The sequence below is a fragment of the Melanostigma gelatinosum genome (assembly GCF_949748355.1).
Source record: "Melanostigma gelatinosum genome assembly, chromosome: 5".
NCBI classification, from domain to species: domain Eukaryota; kingdom Metazoa; phylum Chordata; class Actinopteri; order Perciformes; family Zoarcidae; genus Melanostigma; species Melanostigma gelatinosum.
The window spans coordinates 4,687,375-4,694,036 of NC_136638.1; positions in this window are offsets into that span (position 1 = coordinate 4,687,375).

Genomic DNA, 6,662 nt, shown 5'->3' on the forward strand with positions numbered 1-6,662 from the left:
AAAATCAGCCTACTATCACCTGAAGAATATATCAAGGATTGGAGGACTTATATCTCAACAGGATTTGGAAAAACTTGTCCACGCATTTATCTTCAGCAGACTGGACTACTGTAACGGTGTGTTTACAGGTCTCTGTAAAAAGCCAGGAGGGTGGATCACATCACTCCAGTTCTGAGGTCTTTGCACTGGCTTCCTGTCCAACAAAGACTTGACTTTAAAATCCTGCTGTTGGTTTACAAAGCACTGAATGGTTTAGGGCCAAAATACATCTCTGATCTGCTGCTACCTTATGAACCATCCCGACCCCTCAGGTCGTCTGGGACCGGTCTACTTTCTGTTCCCAGAGTCAGAACTAAACATGGAGAAGCAGCGTTCAGTTTTTCTGCTCCACATATCTGGAACAAAGTCCCAGAAAGCTGCAGGTCTGCTGAGACCCTCAGCTCATTTAAATCAAGATTGAAGACGTTTCTGTTTGCTGCTGCCTTTAATTGAACCACATTCAATTCATATATTAATCAATTTCCTGCATTTCTGCATTTTACCACTGCATTTTATTTCTTGCACTGTTTTTTAATGTTTTAATGAATGTTCTTAATTGTTTTTAAATCTCCTTTTCTTTTGCCTTATGTTTTGATGCTTGTAATGGTTTTATGTGAAGCACTTTGAATTACCTTGTTGTTGAAATGTGCTATACAAATAAACTTGCCTTGCCTTGCCTTGGATAAAAGCTCTACTTAAAACAAGCTGCAGGCTGGAAGCAGAGCAACTGATGAAGACAGTAGCCATGCAATGAGAAAATAAGCTAATGAGGAAAAAAAATATAATCCATTTAGTGTATTTATGAAAAATTATTGAATTATAAAATAGCTATAACTTTGTGATTCTGTTTAGGCATGACGGCCCACCACTGGTGGAAATATACAGAGCAGATAAACAGAAGGAGGTCCATTAATACACTACAGGTCAGATGTACATATAATATGGACTTAAGCTGGATCTGACAATGAAAAGAGAAATCAGACCTCTGAAAAGTGTGTATGTCAGATTGAAAATGTAGCATTCTGGTGTACTCTGAGAAGAAAATTAAGTGATAAGACAACATTTACTTTAAGCAAAAAACTAATTATTATTCAGTTATTAATCAGTATTTCAGCTGAAGTTGAACAGCTGGCTATTTGCTTTTTTCCAATCAATATTACTATTACTCAGTGTGGCTTTGTAGGACAAAGGCAGTAAAACTGCCTGTGCCAAAGCACAGTATATAATCCATCGGGCTTAATAATAACTAGAACTAGAAAATTTCGCAGGAAATTCTGACAGTGTGGCTTCTACTGCCCGAAGACGTCGCAATATATATACACGCCAATGTTGTTTTGTTTGGAATATGTATAATAAGCATATAATTGAGTTATCGCTACTGAGAATCTAACAAACATAAAAAACATGACGGAGATAGGTTTGCAGTTTTCAAGAAGTATATTTCAAATAGCATCTATTACACACATGAAGATAAAGTTGTGATAAAGCTGAATATCTATTGTCAGAATCATAACTGTATTTAACTGCTGTGTAAAGAGAATACTGCTGTTAAAAAGCACCTTATTTCTTTAAAGTGTTTGCAAACCAAATGTTATTGCACTTTTGTTCATATAGCAGTACTTTTAAAATAAAAGTGCGCAATACACTACTTTGAACTACTTTGCGCATAATGCGATTAATCGCAAAAAAATCATGCGATTAATCGCGATTCAAAATTTTAAGCGTTGCCCAGCATGAGTTTAAATTCATGGAAGTCAATGAGGCTGGAGATTTTCTTAAGTGTCCAAATATTGATTACAAAAACTGTATACACATTACACTATGTACACACATCCCACTTCATAGACATACATCACACATCACACAATATTTTGATATTTATTGTGTGTCTTTTTAAATAATTTTTTTACAGGGATCTGTAGAGCCACGTCTCTCTGAACCATCTTTTTGACCTTCCGTCTCCTCCAGAGGCTGTGCACAGTCATGCCCTTCTTAAAGGTCTGCTGGGCCATGGTGGGTTATTTGGCCCTCTTGTCTCTGGCCCGGGCGTTCCTTGTCTCCCTCTCCCTCTACTCCCTCTCAATGCTGGTGACCCTCCCCCCCTGACTACCTCCTGACCCTGTCTCTCTGTCTCCCACCGCATTTTATCCAGCTTTTGGCGCTTCCACAGGGTCGTCTTTGGCAATTGAGGAGCGGGGCCCACTGTGGGGAGATGTGGTGGAGGAGCAGCACTGGCATCAGCAGCGGCAGGAGGTTCAGCCTCAGCGGTGGGACCAGCAGCAGCTGGTAGATCTCCAGCCTGGGAGGGTCCCGGCTGGTCAGAGACGCCTGGTAGGGGCTGGTCTAGGGGAGGCTGTTGTGGCCTCTCTCTGGCGGACGGCATGGGGTCTGGTGGCACCAGAGAGCGCTGGTGGATGGCACATCGGCCTGGATGACGTAACCCTCCTGGGTCTCCTTCCTCCAGTTGAACCTAGAGTTAATACAGGATTTTAAGTGTAAAATCCAAGCACCTTGAAAACATAACTGTTAAACGCTGTAAAGGGTTTCTTAGTTTAGCCTGGATACTCACCAGTGTGTGAGCATTGATCTCAAAGAGACGCAGCTTGGCTTGGAGAGTTGGATTTCCCAGCGCGCTGTTTCTGATGGTGAAGTAGCTCCTGAGAGTCAGAGAGCAACGGCTGATCCGAGCTCTTCCCAGTGTGCAGGTCTGGGGATGGATCCTGCACAGCAGGATGCAGATGGCCTCCACCAGTCTGCTGACGTCAGGCTGTCAGACTGGAGACAGCTGCAGAGAAACAGGAAGTCAGAAGAGCCCCTTAACTTAGTTTCATTTTTGTAGAAAGGTGAAATGATCACCTGCTCAGTGGCATCCTGGAGGTCGGCCGGCTCGGACTTCGCAGGCTGTCGGGGCTGTGAGGTGTCTGACAGGAACTCGAATAGGAATTCCAGAAAGCCCTCATTGACGCCGTCCTCCTTCTCCACGAAGTCGTCGTCCATCATCGTCGTCGTCCATCATCGTCGTCGTCCATCATCGTCGTCGTCCATCATCGTCGTCGTCCTCCACCTCCTGGACGTCGGGGTTGTCTGGTAGCTCCTGCAGCACCCGACCGGTCTGGGAGAACAGTTAGTTCACCCCTATGAACTCCCCTGTGGCAGCACAGAACATAAAACAAAATTATGAACACAGTCCAACATACGGGCAGCTTTCTGAGTTTCCCTCCTCCTCAGTACACACCTGTGTACTCCCGTATCCGGGTGTAACTGTCAACCAGCCTCCTCCCGTACAGGCTTTGGGCCAGCTGGTTGACAGAGTCTCCAGGTCCTGGCTGTCCTCCCTCTCCACCTAGGCAGTCCTGCGGTCTTTGTTCCACCTCGAACTGCCCAGTGTACGTGAATAGTCACGTGATATTCGTTTTCAGGCGTTTTAGTCTGGACGCAGATCATTTCTAAAACGATGCTGAAACGCTGTGTGGACGGAGATCGTTTTAGTTTGTTAAAACGTATTAGTGTGGATGTAGACTCAGGGAGCCGCAACAGAGGGGCTGTAGAGCCACATGCGGTTCCGGAGCCGACCCCTGCACTAGACATACATATAACATATAACACTGCTACACTGTTGTTTGTTTGCTGTGGTTAATCTTTGCCCTACTGTTTATTTTAGCTTAGTTAATAATACCATACTATTTCATTGTATATACTGTGCATTTTTTATATTTAATATTTTGACTCTGCTATTTGTATTGGATATATTGTGCCTGTTTATACTTTATACTTACTTTATTAAATGTCCCCTTGCGGGATGAATAAAGTATCCATCTATCTGCACAGTATAATACTGTATATTGTTTGTATGTTGCTGTATGCCAAACAACAATGCTTTGTTTATACATCACTTTGTTTTACTCACTTCCTCCTCATTTAAACTTACTTTCTGTCGTGTCTTTTCCATGTGAAATGTCCTAAAAACTAATTGTATATGATTGAGCTACAGCGACAGAACCTAAAGACACATTTATGTTTCTATGTTATGTATAAAGTTTATGTTTACTGTGGGTCCATGTTGCAGTATGCTACAAGCTAACATGCTAACGTCCATAGTCTGTTCCTGCACATGCGTGATCCAGCAGTAAACACCTTTCATGAACGTACAGACAGAATGGACTCTGCTCTCATTACGATGTTCTGGGAGCTTCTTGTTATATATATATGTGTGTGTGTTAGCTGGTTCACACAAAGTGATAAATAGTGTAACGTTGTAACTTTAGAGAGTTACTTTGAAGTTTGACGTAGAAAGAACTAGAAAGATTCTGCTGTAATGTGATGCTGTTGCTGACGTCACTCAGATATTTCACAAAGCGCGGTAAAAAGCTATTTAACTCAGAGAGACTGACGTCAGACGGAGATGTCAGTATTTACTGTGTTTAACATTCATATTTAATAATAATGAATAAGTGTTTAACTTACGATCTCGTAGCTGGCGAGTCACAAACTGAACTGAGCGCTTGGTAGAGAGAATCCAAGATGGCGGCTCCAGATTTCACAGTTGACACAAACAAACCATCTGATTGGATGATAGAAACTTGGATAGGCTGATTGGCTCCTCAAAGTTGATACAGAATTTGGGGTTGTCTGATTGGCTCCTCAAAGTTGACATACAGTTGAGAATTTGACACAGAGAAGAATAGTTAATAGAGTATATGGTAGCCCATTGTCCTCTGTGAGCAGAGGGAGGGCACGCGGGCACTGCCCCCGTGCATCTGGTGGGATGCAGAAGGTTGGCAGTTCAATCCCTGCCAACGGCAAAGTGTTAAAAAGTGACTAAATAGTTGGCATGGTCAGCAATAAGTAGATTATTAATAATAAATTGTTGTAACAGTGCTTAGTAGGTAGACTAGTAATAAAGTAGCTGTGTAATAACATCTGTCTTCCTTGTCTCTCCTCAACAGACACAGCATTGAACAAGCTGCTCATATATTAAAAAGTTCCAATGACATCTTGTGTTCTTGGGATCATTCTGCTCATTCAAACATGTTGTCTGTTAACACAGTTTCTAATTGTTGGAATGCTGTTAAGCATTCCAACTATTGTTATCCTGTTTCTTTATTCCACTATTTCTTCCGTCCCCCGTTTCGTCGCAACGCTTCTTCTTCTTCATTTTTTAAGCTACAGAAACCGTTCAACTATCAAAATGTTCAGCTCCTTCAGCTCATGTCTGCTATGACTTTTTCTATTTCTAACCTTTAAACTTTTTGAATTATTAAGCTTTTTGCAACTTTTTTTGAATGGGTTTCTATGGAGAAGATTTTCAAAAAAAGACCTTCAAAAACCTCAAAAACTTCTTCAACTTTCAAATCCTTCAACTACCTCATACTTTCAGCGACAGACACCATTTCAACTTTCAAATGTTGAGAAAACCCTCAACTATTGCCAACATGATTCAGCTTTTTGATATCTTTTAAATTTTTTGAACTGCAGCAATTGAACTTTTATGATTTTTCAGCCCTTTTCTGACTTTATAATGGGTGTGTATTGCGCATCTTAGAGTGCGTGATGTCACCGCTAGAGTGAAGAGCAGCTTGAGATTCTTGTGAAAAAAACATTTGTATTTTGCCACTGTGTCCACAATCTTCACTCTTCATGCATAATTTCTGGATGTAGAAGTAGCTAATATTGTCCTTGTCGTAGAAAAATTACTGTGGAATCCCACAGATTTCCACATTTGACACAGAAGCCGTTAATTGAGAGGAAAACCAACTTTCTGCTCCATAGAGACCAATGTTAAATTTTGCTTCAAAAACATCTTCCACAGAACACGGTACCCCATTTCTAGATCGCCAGTTAAGCCACATTTCTTACACTACAGACACAATTTTTACAGGATCTGTTCTTCAACTCATTCTTCCCCTCAATTATTAATATCGGAGCAATAGGAGCTACGGTTATGGGAGTTTTGATGATTTGTTTGAGAGGTGTTTTCCTGTTTTATCTCCATGAAATGGCTTCAGGCACACAGGTGTTTGCGATTGAGCCAATTAGTGATGTTGATAAACACACAGACTCACAGACACACGCGCACATACGCTCCTCTCCCTCTCTCTCTCTGTGTCTCTCATACAGTCATTCAGGTCTTAGGGATCTTTAGAGGTCTTTCCCCCCTCCTCTACCCCCCCCCCCCCACACACACACACACATCCACACACACGCCGTTTTAAAATAAAAGCCCCACAGAATGAATCCTAACTGAAATGCTTGTGATGAGCCTGTCATTTAATCACCGGTTTGTGTTTATCTAACATTATGATTCTGTCTCCTCTCCCCTTCTCCCCCACACTCCATTTCAAAATAAAAGCCCCAGAGAGTGAATTCTAACTGAACTGCTTGTGAGGAAGCCTGTCATTTAATAACCTCTGTTTATGTGTCAAACATGATGATTATGTCTCCTCTCCCCCTCCCTCCCCCACCCAGTCCCACCCTTTCAAAATAAAAGCCTCATGGATTAACTGTATTTAAACGTTTCGCTCAAAATTAGGCTTTTTTGTTGAAATAATGAATGTTCTTACTAATACTGCGACAACTACTACTACTGCTAATATTTCTAGTATTACCACTACTACTACAACTTT